At 38.0% G+C, this 22,939-nt stretch overlaps 1 protein-coding gene across 1 annotated transcript in view; it reads left to right on the forward strand.

Moving 5' to 3' along the window:
- The window catches only part of LRP6 (LDL receptor related protein 6), a 184,908-nt gene that overhangs the window by 80,643 nt on the left and 81,326 nt on the right, over positions 1-22,939 (forward strand). The window lies entirely within an intron of this gene.

The following is a 22,939-nucleotide window of genomic DNA, read 5'->3' on the forward strand; positions in this document are numbered from 1 at the left end:
TTTTTAAACTTTAAGTCAACCCCGTGATATCTTGATATAGTAATCAAATTATAAAGCCTAATTTTATTAAGAAGTTAGCATATTATTGGCTTAAGTGTCAAAGGGGAGGAAGAATAGATTTTTAGTTTGCTTTTTAAAAAGGTAACGACATTTCTCATCTATCTTGGTGGCACTTAGAATTTATGGGCTGTATTTTCTCCTTCTTTACTCTGAGCTAATTTAGTTCTGCAGTGGTTCTCAACCAGGGATAGTGCTTCCATTCTCTTCCAGAGTGTTTGGAAATGTGTGGAGAATTTTGGTTAACACTGGGATTGGGAGTACTACTAGCATTTTAGTTCCTGGGGGGCCAGGGATGCTAAACATCCTGTAATGTGCTGGGCACCTAATGTGACAAAGAATCATCCTGTTCAGACTTACCCACCTCCCAGGTGCTGTTTGTGGAAACTCATTTGATAAATCTGTAGACCAGGACAGGGTTGGCCAGCTTTTTCTGTGAAGGGCCAGATCGTAAATATTTTAGGCTTTGTGGGCCATATCTCTGTTGCAGCTATTTACCTCTGCTGTTGTGGTGTGAAAGAAGCTATATATAATACGTAAGGGAATGGGCATGGTTGTGTTCCAGTAAAACTTTTTTTGAGCCAGTGGACTCTAGTTTGCTGACCCCTAGACCAGGAGAAAACCTACTGCATGTATGCTATACCCCAGTATTCACAGAAGACAAAGTTATAGTACATAAACATGGAATTTCTATTCAGATCATGTTCAGATTTTTAAAAAAATTTTTTATTGAAGTATGGTTGATTTACAATGTTGTGTATGTTCAGATTTTTAAAAATTATTTATTTATTTATGTATTTATTTATTTATGTATTTATTTAGGCTGCGTTGGGTCTTCGTTGCTGCATGTGGTCTTTCTCTAGTTGCGGCGAGCGGTCTTATCATTGTGGTGGCTTCTCTTGTTGCAGCGCACGGGCTCTAGGCACGTGGGCTTCAGTGGTTGTGGCATGTGGGCTCAGTAGTTGTGACACACAGGCTTAGTTGCTGCATGGCATGTGGGATCTTCCCGGACCAGGGCTCAAACCTGTGTCCCCAGCATTGGCAGGTGGATTCTTAACCACTGTGCCACCAGGGAAGTCCTGTTCAGATTTTTAAAAACACTTTATATTCTTGTGTTTGGAAGATTATTTAGGTTTCTAGTGGTCTCATTCTAAGACCTCAGTAGAAGCAGGGAGCCTTAGGTAGTTGAAGAAATTTTTCAGAGTGTACACATTTGTAACTTACCTGAACTATGAGTCAGGAAGCATTTATAAGTGTTGAAAACCAGGGAAGATTTAAAGAATATATTAAAGTGAATTTTTTAAAATCATGGAGTGAGAGAATTTTTTGCCTTGTTGCAAAAAAGAATGAAATGACTCACAACAGGATGGTTTAAAAATAATTAGAAATAAGTGTCAAAAAAAGTGATAAGTATATGATGAATATAACAACATAATTGCTCTGTTTGAACTTCAAATTTGTCTTTGAGAGGGATACTAGGAAGTGAATATGGCCACTCCGTAGGTTTTTGACTCTCTCGGAATACCCACACAAAAACCAATGGAACAAGATAGCAAATCTGAATACTTACCGTAGAGTTAACCTCAGGCATCCAGAAATGAAAGCAGGTAAGGGCAGACCACTAACAGCCACAAGACCTCCATAGTATTACTGTCTGTGCAAGAGTAAGTTGAGAGAGTGAGTAAAGTATTTCACTGAACTTAAAAGCAGGGGACCTCCAAAATAGCCCCAGCTATTTACTAGACAGTGTAGTGGGCTATATTAAGAGCAGTAGCTGCAATGAGAGAGTGGGGGGTTGCCCACTCCAATATGAGGCAAGTGCAGTGTGTCTGTGGTAAAGACAGAAGAGGATAGAGCAGTCTGGCTCCAGAGAATTCTCAAAACCGACCTGCTAGAGTTCTCTACCAGGACAGGGTACCACAGAGTAGAGACAAAGTTGAATAGAATAGCATCAAAATTCAGCACAGTAGGGAAAATTAAGGAATGAAAGGAGAAGGAAAGAGAAGGTTCAGATAAGGATGGGCAGAGGAAGAGCTGGGATATCTCAGAAAGGGAGCTACCATATTTTTTAACATGTGAAAACAGAAGAGTGAATTCTGTAAAGTTAGAAAAACTATGCTGAACACCACTATGTTTTAAAAGTTCAGGAAAACTAATTTCACATAAATAGAAACATAAAAGTTTCACGGTATAAAATCTCATTTAAGGTTACTATGAAGAATATCTTATATTTATAACAGTATTTTAAGCTAATAACAACTAAACTTTAAATGTGTACTTAGGGACTTCCCTGGCAGTCCAGTGGTTAAGACTCCACGCTTCCACTGCAGGGGGCTCGGGTTCAATCCCTGGTTGGGGAACTAAGATCCTTCATGCTGCGTGGTGCGGCCAAAAAGAAAAACCAGAAAACAAACAAACAAAAAAACCGTGTACTTAAACTCTACGTTTTTTTCCCCGCATATTTAGTGTTTGTAATGTCACAATGCATATCTTTATACTTTGTGTATCCATTAACACATTATTATAGTTATTTTTACTACTTTCGCTTTTAAGTGATTTGCTCACCACCATTACAGCATTAGAATATTCTGAATTAACCCTATATTTATCTTTACCAATGAGATTTATACTTTCATATGTTTTCCTGTTACTAATTAGCACTCTTGTTTCATCTTGAAGAAGTACCTTTAACATTTCTTTTAAGGCCGATACAGTGGTGATGAACTCCTTCAGCTTTTGCTTGTATGGAAAACTCTTTATCTCTCTTTTCATTCTGAAGGACAGCTTTGCTGGGTAGAATATTCTTGGTTGGCAGTTTTTTCTTTCAGCACTTTGACTGTATCATGTCACTCCCTTCTGGCCTGCAAGGTTTCTGCTGAAAAATCTACTGATAGTCTTATGGGGGTTCCCTTGTGTGAGACAACTTGTTTTTCTCTTGCTACTTTCAAGATTCTCTCCTTGTCTTTAACTTCTGACATTTTATTTATAATGTGTCTTGGTGTGGGTCCTTTTGGATTCATCTTTTTTGGAAGTTTCTGGGCTTCCTGGATCTGGATGTCTGTTTATTTCCCCAGGTTGGGGAAGTTTTCAGCCATTATTTTGGGATAAGCTTTCTTCCCCTTTCTCTCTATCCTCTCCTTCGGGGACCACTGTCATGCAAATAGTAGTCCACTTGATGGTGTCCCATAAGTCCCTTAAGCTATTTTCACTTTCTTTTATTGTTTTTTCTTTCTGCTTCTCTGACTGGATGAATTCTACTGCCCTGTCTTTGAGTCTGCTGACCCTTTCTTCCACTTGATCTAGTGTACTCTTGTACCCCTCTATTGAATTCTTTATTTCAGTTACTGCATTCTTCGGCTCTCTGATTTCTGTTTGGTACTTTGTTCTCTTTTTATTTCTTTTGTTGTTGAAATTCTCACTTTGTTCATGCATTGTTCTCCTGACCTCAGTGAGCATATTTATGATTGTTGTTTTGAACTCTTAATCACAGATATTATGTATCTTTGTTTCATTATGAAGTCTGTTTCTGGAGGGGTTTTTTTGGTTTGTTTGTTTGAAACATATTCCCTTGTTTCTTCATTTTCCTTGACTCTTTGTGTTGGTTTCTGTGCATTAGATAAAACAGCCACCTCTCCCAGTCTTGATAGAGGAGTCTTGTGTAGGATATGAACCTTAGCATTCAGCTTGGCCTGAGCTCTTGGTTGTCTCTCAAACCTTTGTGATTGTCCAAGCTGCCTTCTTTGTTCTTCTTGCTCCCAGTAGTTGAGTGTGTGCCAGGATTTGTCAAGTGTTCCACAGAGGAGGATGGCAGCCGGTACCTAGGTGCAGGCTGTTTGGAAGTCAGACCCCCAGGCAGCAGGGAATGTGCATGTAGTCTGAGCCCGTCTGTGGAGAATCTTGGAGGTCGGCTTTTTTTGCCTGCTCCTTGTGCTCTGGACCCAGCTTATAGCTGTGGAAGAGGTTCCTCCTGCACCCATTAAAAACCGCTTCATCGTTTGCCAGAGTCCTGTGGGATTTGTCAGTGCAAGCCCTGTTGACTTTCAAAGCCAGGCGAGCCAGGGGCCCGTTCTTTGAGTGGCGTCCATGAAATCTGGGGTACCAGATGTGTGTACAAGCTGATTCTGTGTGGAAATACTGGAGATGTGGAGTGGGCTAGTGGGAGAAGGCAGAGGCGGTATCTGCTGGCTTCCCTGGTCTCCTAGGAGGATTGCACTTAGCCCCTGGATGTCTGCCAAGTTAGAAGCCTGAGCATTAGACAGCAGCTTTTAAAGTATGAAAATAGACCTCTTTTAGGGAAAGACTGGGAGATGAGCAATTCTGACTGCTCCCTCTGTGCTGAGCTCTGCTGGGCTCGACATCTTATGTAAGCCTAATGGTAATCGAAAACAAAAACCTGTCCTAGATATACAAAAGATTAATAGAAAAATCATCAAATCACAAAGAGAGGAAGAGAAGAAGAGAAGAAGGGAACAACTGAAATACAAAACAGCCAGACAGCAACAAAATGGCAATAGGAAGCCTATACCTATCAATAATTACTTTATATGGAAATGGACTATATTCTGCAATGAAAACATGTAGAGTAGCTGAATGGATAAAAACACAAGACTCACTGTATGTTGCCTGCGAGAGACTCACTTCAGCCTTAAGGAAACGCACACTTTGAAAGTAAAGGGATGGAAAAATGTATTCCATATGAATGGAAACTGAAAGAAAGCAGGGAAGCTATACTTATATGAAACAAAATAGATTCTAAGCTGCAGACTGTAACAACAGAAAAAAAGGTCATTATATAATGATAATGGAGTCAGTCCAAGAAGATATAATTTTGTTTATACACCCAACATAGGAGCACCTCCATGTATGATGCAAATATTAACAGGCCTGGAGAGAGTAATAGACAGCAATACAGCAATAGTAGGGACTTCAGTACCCCACTTTCAGTAGTGGATAGATCACCGAGGCAAAAATTAGTAAGCAAATATTGGACTTAAACTACATGTTAGACTAGGTGTACTTAAAAGATGTTTAGAAACATTCCGTCTAACAGCACCAGAATACACATTCTTCTAGAGCACACGTGGAACACTCTGGAGAATAGATTATATGTTAGGCCACAAAACAAGTCTTAATAAATTTAAGAAGGTTGAAATCATAACAGGTATCTTTTCTGACCACAGTGGTATGAAACTAGAAATCAGTTACAAGAAGAAAACTGGAAAATTATCACCTCATACTTGTTAGAGTGGCTTTTTTCAAAAAGACAAGAAATAACAAGTGTTGGTGAGGATGTGGAGAAAAGGGAACCCTTGTGCACTGTTGATGGGAATGTAAATGGTGCAGCCACTGTGGAAAACAGTGTAGAAGTTCCTCAAAGAATTAAAAATAGAACTGCCATATGATCCAGCCATTCCACTTCTGGGTATATGAAGAAAACAAAAACACTTAACTTGAAAAGATACATACACCCCTATGTTCATTGCAACGTTATTTACAATCACCAAGATAAGGAAACAACCCAAGTGTCCACTGATGGTTGGATGGATAAAGAAGATGTAGTATATATGTACAATGGAATATTATTCAGCCATAAAAAAGAATGAAGTATTGCTATTTGTGACAACATGAATGTACCTTGAGGGCATCATGCTAAGTGAAATAAGTCAGACAGAGAAAGAAATACCGTATGATCTCACTTACATGTTGAATCTAAACAACAAACGAACAAAAAACCAAGGTCATAGATACAGAGAACAGATTGGTGGTTGCCATAGGCAGGGTATGGGGGTTAGTGAAATGGTTGAAGGGAGTCAAAAAGTACAAACTTCCAGTTATAAAATAAGTAAGTCCTGGGGATGTAATACACAGCATTGTGACTATAGTTAATAATACTGTTTTACGTATTTGAAAGTTACTAAAAGAGTAAATCTCAAAGGTTCTCATCACAAGAAAAAAATTGTGTACTTTGACAACAGACGTTAACTAGACTTGTGATCATTATATGTTATATACCAATATCAAATCATTATGTTGTAAACCTGAAGCTAATATTATGTTGTATGTCAGTTATACCTCAATTAACAAGAAAAGAAAATTGGAAACTTCACAAATACATGGGAATTAAACAGGATTCTCCTGAACAACCTGTGGTTGAAGGAAAATGTCAGAAGGGAAATCAAAAATATCTGGAGACAAATAAAAATTGAAATACAACCTACCAAAACTTACGGGATGCAGCAAAAGGAAGTTCTAAGAGGGAAGTTCATAGTGCTAAATGCTTACATTTGAAATGAGAAAGATCTCAAACAACCTAACTTTACACCTCAAAGAACTTGATAATGGAGGACAAACTAAGCCCAAAGTTGCCAGAAAGAAGTGAATAATATATCAGAGTGGAAATAAATGAAATAGAGACTAAAAAGACAATAGAAAAGATCAGTGAAAGCAAGAGCTGTCTTTTTTGAAAAGGGAAACAAAATAGACAAACCTTTAGCTAGACTTAATGAGAAACAGAGAAGACAAATAAAATCAGAAGGAGGAGACCTTCAAGTGATACTACATAAATAGAAAGGATCATAAGAGACTACTGTAAACAATTACATGCCATCAAATTGAACAGCCTAGAAGAAATGGATCATGACTGAATCACGAAGAAATAGAAAATTTGAGCAAATCAGTTATTTATAAGGAGATTAAATCAGTAATCAAAAACTTCCCCAAAAACAAAAGTTGAGGACCAGAAGGCTTCACTGGTGAATTCTACCAGACATTTGAAAAAGAATTAGTACCAGTCCTTCTCAAAGTCTCCCGAAAAATAGAAGAGGAGGGAACTCTTACAAACTCATTTTAAGTGGCTAGCATTACCTCGATATCAAAACCAAACAAGAAGCCTACAAGAAAAGAAAATTATAGGCAATATTCCTAATGAGTATAGACGCAAAAATCCTCAACAAAATACTAGCAAACTGAATTCAGCAGCACATTAAAAGGATCATATACCATGATCAAGTGGAGTTTATTCCAGGGATACAAAGATGGTTCAATATATGCATATCAATCAGTGTGATTCAGCACATTAACAGAATGAAGGATAAAAGAGATGTGATGATCATGTAATCATCTCAATAGGTGCAGAAAAAGCATGTGACAAAATTCAGCATCCGTTCATGATTAACTCTCAATGAAGTGGGTGTAGAGGGAACATACCTCAACACAGTGAAAGCTATATATGACAAACCCACAACTAATATCATATTCAAAAGAGGAAAGCTGAAAGTTTTTCCTCTAAGGTCAAAACAAGACAAGGATGTCCACTCTTGCCACTTTCATTCAGCATAGTACTGGAGGTCCTAGCCAGAGCAGTTAGACAAGGAAAAGAAGAAAAGGCATCTCAATAAAAAGGAAGAAGTAAAGCTGTATTTGCAGATGATCTGATGTTATATATAGAAAATTCTAGAAACCACCACAAAACTGTTAGAACTAAAAACAAATTCAGTAACATTGCAGGATACAAAATCAGTATACAAAAATCAGCTATGTTCCTGTATGCTAATAATAAACTGTCAGCAAAATTAAGAAAATCTTATTTACTATATCATCAAGAAGAATAAAATACCTAATATTAAGTTTAACCAAGGAGGTAAAAGACCTGTACACTGAAAGCTATGACACTGATGAAAGAAACTGAAGAAGACACAAATAAATTGAAAGATATTTTATGCTCACAGATTAGAAAAATTAATTTGTTAAAACGTCTGTACTACCCAAAGCCATCTACAGATGCAGTGCAATCCATATCCAAGTTCCAGTGGCATGTTTCACAGAAGTAGAACAAACAATTCTAAAATTTGTGTGGAATTACAGAAGACCACAAATAGCCAACGGAATCTTGAGAAAGAATAAAGCGGGAGGCATCACACTTTCTAACTTCAAACTGTATTACAAAGCTATAGTAATCAAAACGGTATGGTATTGGCATAAAAACAGACACATAGATCAGTGGAACAGAATAGAGAGCCCAGAAACAAACCCGTGCATAATTGGTCAATCAATTTATGACAGAGGAGCCAGAATATCCCGTGGGGAAAGGATAGTGTTTTCAATAAATGGTTTGGGAAAACTGGATATCCACATGCAAAAGGATGAAATTAGATCCCTATCTTATACCACACACAAAATCAACTCAAAGTGGCTTAAAGACTCCAGTATAAGACCTGAAACTATAAAACTTTTAGAAAAGAACAGAGCGTAAGCTCCTTGACATTGGTCTTGGTTATGATTTTTTGTGTGTGTTTGACACCACAAGCAAACAGTATGGAGGCTCCTCAAAAAATGGAAAATATTAATTCCATATGATCCAGTAATCCCACTTCTGGGTATTTATCTAGAGGAAATGAGAACAGGATCTTGAGGAGATATCTGCACTTCCATGTTCATAGTAGCATTATTCACAATATCCAATACATGAAGCAATCTAAGTGTCTGTTAGCAGATGAATGGATAAAGAAGATGTGGTATATACACATTCAGTAGAATATTGTTCAGCCATGAGAAGGAAGGACATCCTGCTGTTTGTGGTAACATGCACGGACCTTGAGGCCATAATGCTTATTGAAATGACCCAGATAGAGGAAGACAAAATATTGCATGGTATTACATGTATGTGGAATCTTTAAAAAAAAAAAAAAGTCAAACTCATAGAAACAGAAGAAAAGTGGCTGTCAGGAGATTGGAGGAAATAGGAAGGGGTTGATGGAAGGGTGTAAACTTTCAGCTATAAGATGAATAAGGTCTGAGGATTTAGTATACAGTTGACTCTTGAACAACATGGGTTTGAACTATGCGGGTCCATTTATATTCAGGTTTTTAAAAATAAGTATGTACTACAGTATTACATGATTTGTGCTTGGTTGAACCTGCGGATGTGGAACCTCAGATATGGGAGTTCCAACTGTAAAGTTATACACAGATGCAGGGGTTTGCACCTTTAATCCCTGTGTTATTCAAGGGTCAGCTGTATAATATTGTGACAATCATTGATAACACTGTACTGTGTAATTGAAATTTGTTACGAGAGTAGAACTTAAATATTCTAACCAAAAAAACCCCCAAAAACATGAAACCCTAAAAAGTAAAACAAACCCCCCCCCCAAATGTGTGAGATGTGATAAATAACTAGAGGAAGGGTATTCTTTCACAATTTATGTGTGTATCATATCATTACTATGTACACTTTATGTATCTTTCAAATTTGTTTGTTAATTATACCTGGAAAAAGCTGAAGAAAAAAAGTGAGGAACAGAATAATGTCCTTACATAAAAATCTCCCCAGAAAGATATGATAATAGAACAGATTAAACCTCCATTTTAAAATGCACTGTCACTAATTGAGACACCAGTATCACATGTCAAAGACCAACATATATTAAAATTAGAAAGTTCAGAGACGAGATGCCAGAACTGAGGAAAGAATTATAAATAAAAGAAAAAAATCATTTCAGAAAAGCTAGCTAAACTAGAAGGGACACAAGAGTGAGTAAACAGAAAAGATCTTTAAACAGAAGTTGAAAAGGGGGAAAAATTTAAGGACTAAAAAGAAATGGAAAAAGAACAGGATTTGAGAGAAAGTAACAAATATTAAAGATAGGCAAAGAAGAAAAAACACATAGATAAAAAAGACTCTTAGGAAGATAACTTACATAAAGGAATAGGACAAATATGAGGAACTATAATTCAGGAAAAGTTTCTTAAAAGAAGATTTGAAACAACAGATAGAGAACATTATGTACCTGGTAATATAAGCTAAAGCTTATACAAGATATAAGTAAAATCACTCTATAGAAAAAGGAAAATATTCCTTTAAGAATAAAATAAACGACTTTTTAAAAGGAAAAGAAAATTAGATTCACATTAGGCTTTCTCACAGCAACACTCCCTGTCAGAATTAAATGGAATAGTATTTTTAAGATATTGAAAGTAAGAAGGTGTGAGCCAGTGATTTTTCTCCCCAGCAAAAGTGATTTTCCTCATACAAAGCCATAGACAAATTTTATTAACATGCAAGAAATCAAGAAATACTGTTTCCCTGAGTCATTCTGAAAATGGACTAGTGGCTGAGCTTTAGATAATCAAAATGATGAGCGATATAACAAAATAAGGCTTGGTGAAGAGCATTAAACGTATAATTAACTTGTATTAAAACTAAAGGAGGATTAAGATTGAGAGTATGGTATATAATGTCTAGATAATGTAGGTAAAGCACCACTCTAAAAAATAGAGTGAAGGGACTTCCCTGGTGATCCAGTGGTTAAGATGCCATGCTTCCACTGCAGGGGGCATGGATTCAGTCCCTGGTCGGGGAACTAAGATTCCACATGCCTTGCAGAGCAGGCAAAAAAGAATAAATAAATAATAAAATAAAATAAAATTTTAAAAATAGAGTGAAAGTTAGAGGTATTATATGCAAAAATTTTGTTCAACTCTTTATAGTGAGTACAATGGTGTATTGGTGTTAATATTTATAATTTTGGATCAAATAAGTGAGTAATTTTTGGATATATTAATTCCATTGCCTTTGAATATGTAGGATTCTTGGTGTGGAAGAAAGGATATATAGATGTAATACTGTGGAGGTTAAGTAAGAGAAATTGATAATTCTGAGTTTTAATTGAAAGGACTGGTGTGAGCTCATTAGTTATTGTATGTTACAAAAATACACACAAATATGTATGTTTATTTCTTAACTGTGACCACTGATGAGGACTAGGGAAAACACCACCCAGATTGTATTCTTGGAAAAACATTCCACCTTAAAAGAAATCAAACCTTTCAGGTGAAATGGTTGATTCTATGTCTCTTGCAAGAAACGTCCAAGATGAGCTGGAACATTATGTCATAGTGGATAGCAAGGAAGCTATTACAAGCTACTAGGGTCATTTCATAAAGCCCAGAGAAATAACTTGAAAAGCCTCTCACTGGTCAAAGATTGATAGAAACCCATCAAGTGTGTTTAAATCCTTGAGTGCATAATGATACTTTTTTTTTTTAAAAGGAAGTCACTTTCAGAGGATGACAGGGAACCAGTTCATTACGTTTTTGGTTTCTTTTTTTAAATTGATATTTATTTTTTCAACAAAGATTTACCTTGTCTCACTGTTCTAAATTTTTTTTTTAAGTTTCTTTTTCTTTTTTTTTTAATTCAAACAAAGTTACAAAAATTATAATCATCCTCATCAGTTCACTCAGTCCCATGTAATTAATTTTTTTTTTCATCTTGATCTTTTGTTAGCACTTTTATGAATTCATCAGTTTTCCATTAGAGTTCTGAAAATGCTTATTCATTCAGTTCAGCAGTATAGTCAGTTACCAGGAACCTGTACTTGTCAGAGTCTTTTTCATGAATTCCTTGAAGATGAAAACCTTTTATAGGAACATTTTTGCAAAAGCATCAGAGTACACCCAGAACTGTCTGTAATGACAAAAGACTTAAAAATGACCACGGTTAAAGATTTGATGAAAGTTCATAATAATACAATTGACAAGGTAATTTAGTTATTTCTGAGATATATATTTTAAAATAATAACTAGAATTATGACATAACATTATACCAGAACATATAAGATTTTTAGGAATTTCATGTAATGTCTGAAACATTTATATTAACATATTTCCATACAAATAACCCAAAGAAAGTTTAGTATTCGTTTTTTTTTTAATTTTTAAATTTAATTTAATGTATTTTTTTATACAGCAGGTTCTTAATAGTCATCAATTTTATACACATCAGTGTACACGTCAATCCCAATTGCCCAATTCATCACACCACCATCCCCACCCCCCCCGCAGCGTTCCCCCCTTGGCGTCCATACGTTTGTTCTCTACATCTGTGTCTCATCTTCTGTGCTGCAAACTGGAATATCTGTACCATTTTTCTAGGTTCCACATACATGCGTTAATATAAGATATTTGTTTTTCTCTTTCTGACTTCAGTCTGTAAGACAGTCTCTAGATCCATCCACGTCTCAACAAATGACCCAATTTCGTTCCTTTTTATGGATGAGTAATATTCCATTGTATATATGTACCACATCTTCTTTATCCATTCGTCTGCGATGGGCATTTTGGTTGCTTCCATGACCTGGCTATTGTAAATAGTGCTGCAGTGAACATTGGGGTGCATGTGTCTTTTTGAATTATGGTTTTCTCTGGATATATGCCCAGTAGTGGGATTGCTGGATCATATGGTAATTCTATTTTTAGTTTTTTAAGGAACCTCCATACTGTTCTCCATAGTGGCTGTATCAATTTACATTCCCACCAACAGTGCAAGAGGGTTCCCTTTTCTCCACACCCTCTCCAGCATTTGTTGTTTGTAAATTTTCTGATGATGCCCATTCTAACTGGTGTGAGGTGATACCTCATTGTAGTTTTGATTTGCATTTCTCTAATAATTAGTGATGTTGAGCAGCTTTTCATGTGCCTCTTGGCCATCTGTATGTCTTCTTTGGAGAAATGTCTATTTAGGTCTTCTGACCATTTTTGGATTGGGTTGTTTGTTTTCTTAATATTGAGCTCCATGAGCTGTTTATATATTTTGGAGATTAATCCTTTGTCTGTTGATTCGTTTGCAAATATTTTCTCCCATTCTGAGGGTTGTCTTTTCGTCTTGTTTATGGTTTCCTTTGCTGTGCAAAAGCTTTTAAGTTTCATTAGGTCCCATTTGTTTATTTTTGTTTTTATTTCCATTACTCTAGGAGGTGGATCAAAAAAGATCTTGCTATGATTTATGTCAAAGAGTGTTCTTCCTATGTTTTCCTCTAAGTTTTATAGTGTCCGGTCTTACATTTAGGTCTCTAATCCATTTTGAGTTTATTTTTGTGTATGGTGTTAGGGAGTGTTCTAATTTCATTCTTTTACATGTAGCTGTCCAGTTTTCCCAGCACCACTTATTGAAGAGGCTGTCTTTTCTCCATTGTATATCCTTGCCTCCTTTGTCATAGATTAGTTGGCCATAGGTGCATGGGTTTATCTCTGGGCTTTCTGTCTTGTTCCATTGATCTATGTTTCTGTTTTTGTGTCAGTACCATATTGTCTTGATTACTGTAGCTTTGTAGTATAGTCTGAAGTCAGGGAGTCTGATTCCTCCAGCTCCGTTTTTTTCTCTCAAGACTGCTTTGGCTATTCGGGGTCTTTCGTGTCTCCATACAAATTTTAAGATTTTTTTTTCTAGTTCCATAAAAAATGCCATTGGTAATTTGATATGGATTGCATTGAATCTGTAGATTGCTTTGGGTAGTATAGTCATTTTCACAATATTGATTCTTCCAGTCTAAGAACATGGTATATCTCTCCATCTGTTGGTATCATCTTTAATTTCTTTCATCAGTGTCTTATAGTTTTCTGCATACAGGTCTTTTGTCTCCCTAGGTAGGTTTATTCCTAGGTATTTTATTCTTTTTGTTGCCATGGTAAATGGGAGTGTTTCCTTACTTTCTCTTTCAGATTTTTCCTCATTAGTGTATAGGAATGCAAGAGATTTCTGTGCATTAATTTTGTATCCTGCAACTTTACCAAATTCATTGATTAGCTGTAGTAGTTTTCTGGTGGCATCTTTAGGATTCTCTATGTATAGTATCATGTCATCTGCAAACAGTGACAGTTTTACTTCTTCTTTTCCAATTTGTATTCCTTTTATTTCTTTTTCTTCTCTGATTGCCGTGGCTAGGACTTCCAAAACTATGTTGAATAATAGTGGTGAGAATGGGCATCGTTGTCTTGTTCCTGATCTTAGAGGAAATGCTTTCAGTTTTTCACCATTGAGAATGATGTTTGCTGTGGGTTTATCATATATGGCCTTTATTATGTTGAGGTAGATTCCCTCTATGCCCACTTTCTGGAGAGTTTTTATCATAAATGGGTGTTGAATTTTGTCAAAAGCTTTTTCTGCATCTATTGAGATGATCATATGGTTTTTATTCTTCAGTTTGTTAATATGGTGTTTCACGTTGATTGATTTGCATATATTGAAGAATCCTTGCATCTCTGGGATAAATCCCACTTGATCATGGTGTATGATCCTTTTAATGTGTTGTTGGATTCTGTTTGCTAGTATTTTGTTGAGGATTTTTGCATCTATATTCATCAGTGATATTGGTCTGTAATTTTCTTTTTTTTTAGTATCTTTGTCTGGTTTTGGTATCAGGGTGATGGTGGCCTCATAGAATGAGTTTGGGAGTGTTCCTTCCTCCGTAATTTTTTGGAAGAGTTTGAGAAGGATGGGTGTTAGCTCTTCTCTAAATGTTTGATAGAATTCACCTGTGAAGCCATCTGGTCCTGGACTTTTGTTTGTTGGAAGATTTTTAATCACTGTTTCAATTTCATTACTTGTGATTATTCTTTTCATATTTTCTATTTCTTCCTGGTTCAGTCTTGGAAGGTTATATACCTTTCTAAGAATTTGTCCATTTCTTCCAGGTTGTCTGTTTTATTGGCATAGAGTTGCTTGTAGTAGTCTCTTAGGATGTTTGTATTTCTGCAGTGTCTGTTGTAACTTCTCCTTTTTCATTTCCAATTTTATTGATTTGAGTCCTCTCCCTCTTTTTCTTGATGAGACTGGCTAATGGTTTATCAATTTTGTTTATCTTCTCAAAGAACCAGCTTTTAGTTTTATTCATCTTTGCTATTGTTTTCTTTGTGTCTATTTCATTTATTTCTGCTCTGATCTTTATGACTTCTTTCCTTCTGCTAACTTTGGGTTTTGTTTGTCCTTCTTTCTGTAGTTCCTTTAGGTGTAAGGTTAGATTGTTTATTTGAGATTTTTCTTGTTTCTTGAGGTAGGCTTGTATAGCTATAAACTTCCGTCTTAGAACTGCTTTTGCTGTATCCCATAGGTTTTGGATCCTCGTGTTTTTGTTGTCATTTGTCTCCAGGTGTTTTTTGATTTCCTCTGATTTCTTCAGTGATCTCTTGGTTATTTAGTAACGTATTGTTTAGCCTCCGTGTGTTTGTGTTTTTTACGTTTTTTCCCTGTAATTCATTTCTAATCTCATAGCGTTGTGGTCAGAAAAGATGCTTGATATGATTTCAATTTTCTTAAATTTACTGAGGCATGATTTGCGACCCAAGATGTGATCTATCCTGGAGAATGTTCCATGCGCACTTGAGAAGAAAGTGTAATCCACTGTTTTTGCATGGAATGTCCTATAAATATCAAATTATATCTATCAACTCTGTTGTGTCATTTAAAGCTTCTGTTTCCTTATTTATTTTCTGTTTGGATGATCTGTCCATTGGTGTAAGTGAGGTGTTAAAGTCCCCCACTATTGTTGTGTTAGTGTCGATTTCCTCTTTTATAGCTGTTAGCAGTTGCCTTATATATTGAGGTGCTCCTATGTTGGGTGCATACATATTTATAATTGTTATATCTTCTTCTTGGATTGATCCCTTGATCATTATGTAGTGTCCTTCCTTGTCTCTTTATTTTGTTTTTTAAATATTTTACTCTTTTTTTTTTTGTAATTCTTTATTTTATTTATTTTTATTTTTGGCTGTGTTGGGTCTTCGTTTTTGTGCGAGGGCTTTCTCCAGTTGCGGCAAGCGGGGGCCACTCTTCATCGCGGTGCGCGGGCCTCTCATTATCGCGGCCTCTCTTGTTGCGGAGCACAAGCTCCAGACACGCAGGCTCAGTAGTTGTGGCTCACGGACCTAGTTGCTCCGCGGCATGTGGGATCTTCCCAGACCAGGGCTCGAACCCATGTCCCCTGCATTGGCAGGCAGATTCTCAACCACTGCGCCACCAGGGAAGCCCCTTCCTTGTCTCTTGTAACATTCTTTATTTTAAAGTCTATTTTATCTAATATGAGTATTGCTGCTCCAGCTTTCTTTTTTTTTAAAATAAATTTATTTATTTATTTATTTATGGCTGTGTTGGGTCTTCGTTTCTGTGCGAGGGCTTTCTCCAGTTGCAGAGAGCGGGGACCACTCTTCATCGCGGTGCACGGGCCTCTCACTGTCGCGGACTCTCCCGTTGCGGAGCACAGGCTCCAGACGTGCAGGCTCAGTAGTTGTGGCTCACAGGCTTAGTTGCTCTGCGGCATGTGGGATATTCCCAGACCAGGGCTCAAACCCATGTCCCCTGCATTGGCAGGCAGATTCTTAACCACTGCGCCACCAGGGAAGCCCTCCAGCTTTCTTCTGATTTCCATTTGCATGGAATATCTTTTTCCATCCCCTCACTTTCAGTCTGTATGTGTCCCTAGGTCTGAAGTGGGTCTCTTGTAGACAGCATATATATGGGTCTTGTTTCTGTATCCATTCAGCGAGACTGTGTCTTTTGGTTGGAGCCTTTAATACATTCACATTTCAGGTAATTATCGATATGTATGTTCCTGTGACCATTTTCTTAATTGTTTTGGGTTTGTTTTTGTAGGTCCTTTTCTTCTCTTGTGTTTCCCACTTAGAGAAGTTCCTTTAGCATTTGTTGTAGAGCTGCTTTGGTGGTGCTGAATTCTCTTAGCTTTTGTTTGTCTGTAAAGCTTTTGATTTCTCCATCAAATCTGAATGAGATCCTTGCCAGGTAGAGTAATCTTGGTTGTAGGTTCTTCCCTTTCATCACTTTAAGTATATCATGCCACTCCCTTCTGGCTTGCAACATTTCTGCTGAGAAATCAGTTGTTAACCGTATGGGAGTTCCCTTGTATGTTATTTGTCATTTTTCCCTTGCTGCTTTCAATAATTTTTCTTTGTCTTTAATTTTTGCCAATTTGATTACTGTGTGTTTTGGCGTGTTTCTCCTGTATGGGACTCCCTGCCCTTCCTGGACTTGGGTGGCTATTTCCTTTCCCATCCTAGAGAAGTTTTCGACTATAATCTCTCCAAATATTTTCTCTGGTCCTTTCTCTCTCTCTTCTTCTGGGACCCCTGTAATGCGAATGTTGTTGCGTTTAATGTTGTCCCAGAGGTCTCTTAGGCTGTCTTCATTTCTTTTCATTCTTTTTTCTTCTTTCTGTTCCACAGCAGTTGATTCCACCATTCTGTCTTCCAGGTCACTTATCTGTTCTTCTGCCTCAGTTATTCTGGTATTCATTTCTTCTAGTGTAGTTTTCATTTCAGTTATTGTATTGTTCATCTCTGTTTGTTCTTTAATTCTTCTAGGTCTTTGTTAAACATTTCTTGCATCTTTTCAATCTTTGCCTCCATTCCTTTTCTGAGGTCCTGGATCATCTTCACCATCATTATTCTGAATTCTTTTTCTGGAAGGTTACCTATCTCCACTTCATTTAGTTGTTTTTCTGGGGTTTTATCTTGTTCCTTCATCTGGTACATAGCTCTCTGCCTTTTCATCTTGTCTATATTTCTGTGAGTGTGGTTTTTGTTCCACAGGCTGCAGGATTGTAGTTCTTCTTGCTTCTACTGTCTGCCTTCTGGTGGATGATGCTATCTAAGAGGCTTGTGCTTTTTCTGATGGGAGGGACTGGTGGTGGGTAGAGCTGACTGTTGCTCTGGAGGGCAGAGCTCAGTAAAACTTTAATCTGCTTGACTGCTGGTGGGTGGGGCTGGGTTCCCTCCCTGTTGGTTGTTTAGCCTGAGGCAGCCCAACACTGGAGCCTACCCGGGCTCTTTGGTGGGGCTAATGGCAGCCTCTGGGAGGGCTCATGCCAAGGAGTACTTTCCAGAACTTCTGTTGCCAGTGTCCTTGTCCCCACGGTGAGACACAGCCACTCCCCGCCTCTTCAGGAGACCGTCCAACACTAGCAGGTAGGTCTGGTTCGGTCTCCTATGTGGTCACTGCTCCTTCCCCTGGGTCCCGAAGCGCACACTACTTTGTGTGTGCCCTCCAAGAGTGGAGTCTCTGTTTCCCCCAGTCCTGTTCAAATCCCACTAGGCTTCAAAGTCTGATTCTCTAGGAATTCCTCCTCCTGTTGCTGGACCCCCAGGTTGGGAAGCCTGACGTGGGGCTCAGAACCTTCACTCCAGTGGGTGGACTTCTGTGCTATAAGTGTTCTCCAGTCTGTGAGTCACCCACCCAGCAGTTATGGGATTTGATTTTACTATGATTGCGGCCCTCCTACCGTCTCATTGTGTCTTATCCTTTGTCTTTTGATGTGGGGTATCTTTTTTGGTGAGTTCTAGTGTCTTCCTGTAGATGATTGTCCAGCAGCTAGTTGTGATTCTGGTGTTCTCACAAGAGGGAGTGAGAGCACGTCCTTCTACTCCGCCATCTTGGTTCCTAGTCCCCAGTTCATTACTTTGAATGTTGGTAATAAAGAGAATCAAGCAATTTATCTTCCCTTTCGTATATGAATCTACCAGTAGCTAACGAAGTAGTAGATATGGGGCTTCCCTGGTGGCGCAGTGGTTAAGAATCTGCCTGCCAATGCAGGGCACACGGGTTCGAGCCCTGGTCTGGGAGGATCCGACATGCCGCGGAGCAACTAGGCCCGTGAGCCACAACTACGGAACCTGCGCGTCTGGAGCCTGTGCTCTGCAACGGGAGAGGCCGTGACAGTGAGAGGCCCACGCACTGCGATGAAGAGTGGCCCCCACTTGCCACAACTGGAGAAGGCCCTCGCACAGAAACGAAGACCCAACACACCCATAAATAAATAAATAAATAAATAAATAAATTTTAAGAAAGTAGTAGATATGAGAAAGCTATTCCAGCTAATAAATGAAAGAAATAATATAATTAGAATATCAGCATTTTATAACTTCCAGTGATCTAGGCATTGAACATCAATGGCTGCTAACATCACAAGGAAAAGAACAGACACTGCCACCTGAAAGAAGAAAAGAGCATCCTCTCTCATTTTGCCAAAAGGATCAATTCATCAGGAATCTGATCAAACTTGGAATTTGCAGGAAATTTGTGGGAGAAATAAAGGACAGAGAAACATACTGAACTGCACCATGAGTATGCATCAGCAGATTCAGACATACAGGTCACACATCCCAGGTCCTTGAACAGACAAACTGCAAAGAATGATGAGGGAACCTATAGATTAAAACAGACTTAGAAAAGAAACTTATGGTTACTAAAGGCAAAGGGCCGGGGTAAGGATAAATTAGGAGTTTGGGATTAAAATATACATATTACTATATATAAAATAGATAACCAACAACGACCTACTGTATAGCACAGGGAACTATACTCAATATTTTGTAATAACCTATGATAGGAAAGAATCTTAAGATATATATAAAACTGAATCACTTTGCTATACACCTGAAACTAACACAGCATTGTAAATCAACTGTATTTATATTTCATTTTAAAAAGAGACTGAAAAGACAGTGTGAGTGGAGGGATGAATAGGCACAGAGGATTTACATTTAAGACAGTGAAAATACTTTGTATGAAACTATAATGATATGTACATTACTCCAGACCCGTAGAATGTACACCACCAAGAGTAATCTTTAAGGGTAAACTGTGGACTTTGGGTATGATGACTTTGCACTTGATTTCAAGGCTTCCCATAAAGCCAGAGTAGTTAAAACAATGGGGTACTAAATCTGAGCATAGATAGGTATCAGTGGAACAAAATAGGGTTCAGAAACTAGTGTACTAGTGTATGTATGGTTAGTTGACTTTAACATAAGTATCAAGGATGTAAATATGCTCTTTTAACCTGCCTTGACAGACACTGAAGAAAAATAATAAACTTTAAAAACTGGGAGGAATATAAAAGCCCTTTCTGTGAAAAAATTTAAATTCCTAATTAGTAGAGTCAGGTTTTCAAGTTAAGCTTGTTAAAGTTATTATTAAGGTTATTAAAGAATGCTTTGGTTTGTTCCTGTTCAGCAGCAACTGGAAATGTGAGGAATGGTTGGAGGCAAGTGTAGAGAGATGGCTAGGAGCCAGATCCCGCTGGGTCTAGTATTCTAAGATGCGGCATTTGAAATTTAGCCTGAAGTTATTGAGAGTCATTGGAAATTTTCAAGTAGCAAATTGACGCGGATGGATTTGTCTTTGAAATACCTTTGGTAGTTGTGTAGAAAATGGTTTGAAGCCTAATTATTTCACTTCCATAAGTCTTCCAATTAATCGTCATTGTTCTCCAGTAAAGTACAGACTCTTCACTATAACTTACATGATCTAATTTATTTACCTCGTTTTAGACAAGTATTCTCACCGCTTCCTCTCTTGCCTACTATGCCCCAATCCTAACAAACCACTTGCGGCTCCCTGATGGTGTCTATGATGACTCCTAGGTTTCTGCTTTTAATGGCTGGTTTGATGGAAGTGCCATTCAGTGAGATAGAAGATTCAGGAAAGGAGGATATATTCTTTTTCTTTCTTTGCTTCTCTCTTTCTTTTTTTGATGTAGAAAGAGAATGAGATTGAATTCAGCTTTGGACATGTTTGCATTTGCATTTGAGTTGCTTACGGAAAACTATGGTGATAAAGTCTGGGGAGCTTTGGATATATGAGCCTGCAGCTCAGCAGAGCGGTCTCAGAGGGAGATTTAGATTTATAGCCATTATCAAGTTAATGGTTATTAAAGCCATGGACTATAAACATAGGGGAATTTTACATCAGTGCTAGAGACTTAGGCAAAGATAACAACCACATACCAGAAACCTTGAAGAATTTCTTCAAGATTGAAGGATGTCCCAGTCTGACTGAGCTGTTGCATGATCAGCCATCCTTGTTTGCCTGGTTCCAGGAACCCCCTCAGACCCAGGCAAATCAACATGGTTGGTCACCTACCGAGTTTGTGAAGAATCTGCTTCCCAAAGAAGCAAGTTGAAGAGATTTACCCACATAAACAGTAATTAACCACAACTCTAGAGAAGGAGGGCTGAAGGTGAGGGTGATGAGAGGGAGGTAGGATAAGGTGGAAGGTAGGCCTCATCTGGATTCTGTTAGCACCTCTGGGAAATATACCAGGCACTAAAGGACACGTACCTTATGACAACCATACTTGACATGATTGAGCATCTTAGGCAAACATCAGAGGTGTAGTTAAAGCTGGCTCTGAATGAGTACAGTGGTGCCAGAGAATAAGCAAGGTCATGATATCAGCAGACTTCTTGGTGCTACCAGAAACATGCAAAAGAAACAGGAATATGCTGCTATTATTGCTAGCTTCAGATCCCACCGCCCTGTCCTCTGCACAGTATAATTTGATTTCCAAATTAAAATGAAGTTGTGATAAATCAGAAATTTATTTGCCTTCTCCCTTCTTGATCTGAAAGCTTGGACCAAGAATTTTCAGGCTGCAACAGAATTAATCTCAACTTCCAATAATGTACAGTCTTCCCTCTGAAAGCCCTCCCTCCCTGTTGGAAAAAAACAACAGGGCACATGAGAAGATACTACAGTTCAAATGAATGATCCATGTTAAAGAATCAGAACAATGTCTTCCTGTAATTTCCTGTAAAGTGCAGGAGAAAAAATTATAGAAGTTCAAGAAGACACAGCATGTATGAAAACAGAGTAAATAGTGTGAAAGAATGCATTCAAGACTGGTGAAGACAGAATAGTAATAAAGAGCATGATTGTTCAATTTAAAAGTTTAAGCAGCATCAACCAGATAAATGACTGAAAAAAAAATAAGTGAAATGGAAGGTAACCTTGAGAAATTCTCCCACAAATTGTAGAAGTAGGGATGAAAACAATGGAATAAAAAGATCTGAGAAATGGAGGTTGATCTAGGAGTTGTTGTGTTACTGCAACAGGAAGACATTATTATTAGATATGCAAGGAGTCAAAATATGCCATTTATATCAGTCTTTCTGAAAAAGTTACTTGCTACACTTCAGAAGACTGATAGAGATGAAGTACAATGTAGAGCTAAAGAGTGAGGATATCAGATAATTAAATATTTGTGAAGAATGAAACCAGTTAAACATGGAGTTAAATCTAGTAATTACTGTTAATGTACTTTTAAAACTTAATGTAACCATGAGATATTTTGATCTTTCAAATAAAAATGGTAAAATGAAAGCACGTAATAGAGATCTAAAATTCCAGGTTTCATCAATTAAAAAATGAGACATGGTAGGGACTTCCCTGGTGGTGCAGTGGTTAAGAATCCGCCTGCCAATGCAGGGGACACGGGTTCAAACCCTGGTCTGGGAAGATCCGACATGCCGCGGAGCAACTAAGCCCATGCGCCACAACTACTGAGCCTGTGCTCTAGAGCCTGAGAGCCACAACTACTGAAGCCCGTGTGCCTAGAGCCCATGCTCTGCAACAAGGGAAGCCACCGCAGTGAGAAGCCCGCGCACCGCAATGAAGAGTAGCCCTGCTCGCTGCAACTAGAGAAAGCCTGCGCGCAGCAACGAAGACCCAATGCAGCCATAAATAAATAAATAAATAAATAAATAAGTAAGTAAGTAAGTAAGTTTATTTAAAAAAAAAGAGAGATGGTAGTGGGATGGTTAGATGAGGAAGAAGAGCATGTTAACTTCTTACCTTACACGTGGGAGTGTCAGTAGATACTGTCTTACTCTTAAGTTTATTGTCTAAAGTAGGATCACATATGATTTTAAAACATAAAGATAATAAAATTGAATAAAACAGTTTGTATAGCCTCCAAATCCTTAGAGACATTTTTTTTTAATTAATTAATTAATTTATTTTTATTTATGGCTGTGTTGGGTCTTCGTTTCTGTGCGAGGGCTTTCTCTAGTTGTGGCAAGTGGGGGCCACTCTTCATCGCAGTGCGCAGGCCTCTCATTATCGCGGCCTCTCTTGTTGCGGAGCACAGGCTCCAGACGCGCAGGCTCAGTAATTGTGGCTCACGGGCCTAGTTGCTCCGCGGCATGTGGGATCTTCCCAGACCAGGGCTCGAACCCGTGTGCCCTGCATTGGCAGGCAGATTCTCAACCACTGCGCCACCAGGGAAGCCCCGAGACATTTTAAAAAGCATATAA

The sequence above is a fragment of the Eubalaena glacialis genome, chromosome 11 (assembly GCF_028564815.1).
Source record: "Eubalaena glacialis isolate mEubGla1 chromosome 11, mEubGla1.1.hap2.+ XY, whole genome shotgun sequence".
NCBI classification, from domain to species: domain Eukaryota; kingdom Metazoa; phylum Chordata; class Mammalia; order Artiodactyla; family Balaenidae; genus Eubalaena; species Eubalaena glacialis.